This window comes from Sinocyclocheilus anshuiensis, unplaced genomic scaffold (genome assembly GCF_001515605.1).
Source record: "Sinocyclocheilus anshuiensis isolate Anshui unplaced genomic scaffold, SAMN03320099.WGS_v1.1 scaffold81, whole genome shotgun sequence".
Lineage (NCBI taxonomy): Eukaryota > Metazoa > Chordata > Actinopteri > Cypriniformes > Cyprinidae > Sinocyclocheilus > Sinocyclocheilus anshuiensis.
In genome coordinates, this window is record NW_015537945.1 from 252,149 (window position 1) to 252,954 (window position 806).

Consider the following 806-nt stretch of genomic DNA (forward strand, 5'->3'; position numbering starts at 1 on the left):
GTTTTGTTGTGAAAGCGAAACTACTTTGTTTGGCCTTTCAAAAGAGGACGATATCCGCTTCGTCATGCCTAGAGCTGATCTGTGCTGGTCGCTGAGGAAATACATCAACTTTGCGCTGTCGATCACCGGATCGGCTTTCACCGTGGACGAGTCCAGCCCGGGGTCGTCACATGTGGTTGCTGCAAGCCCACCAGACGCACCGTTCTCAAGCCCGCCCTCCTCCGCTCACTCTAGGCCGCCGTGTGTGACGCTGTGTTTCGCTGTGAAAGCAAAACTACTTTGTTTGGTCTTCCAAAAGAGGACACGACTAGAAATCAGTGGTTAAGTTGTATTTACAACACTGTTCCAGAACAGTTCAACCCAAATATTCAGATGTGTGCAGCGCATTTTATGGAGGACTGTTTCCTGATCCTGGGAGAGTAGACTACAATGCCGGCTGTTCTGACTCACGTTTTTTTATATTTAAAGGATTTGCCACTGGCGATTCAAACGTGAGTTTTGAGCAGTGTAGAGTAGCACTTGTTGTTTGTCATTTCTCCTATCACAAATGCAGACATGGTGTTATGTTTACAATGCATGATGCAATGCAACGCATAAAAAGTTAGTATAAGTCATTATAATTCGTAATTATTTCCCCACTGGATGCAACAAATGCCTCGGTTTGGCCGGACAGGGTATCACAATATGTTAAGGGGTATAACATTTCTGTCACACGCTTGAGGTATTCGGCCAATCACAATGCACTGGATAGCTGGCCAATCAGAGCACACCTCGCTTTTCAGACCGATGAGCTTTGTAAAAATCGA

At 45.8% G+C, this 806-nt stretch overlaps 1 protein-coding gene across 6 annotated transcripts in view; it reads left to right on the top strand.

Moving 5' to 3' along the window:
• LOC107663866 (bromodomain adjacent to zinc finger domain protein 2B-like) overlaps positions 1-806 on the top strand; it is a 99,032-nt gene that overhangs the window by 88,738 nt on the left and 9,488 nt on the right. The window lies entirely within an intron of this gene.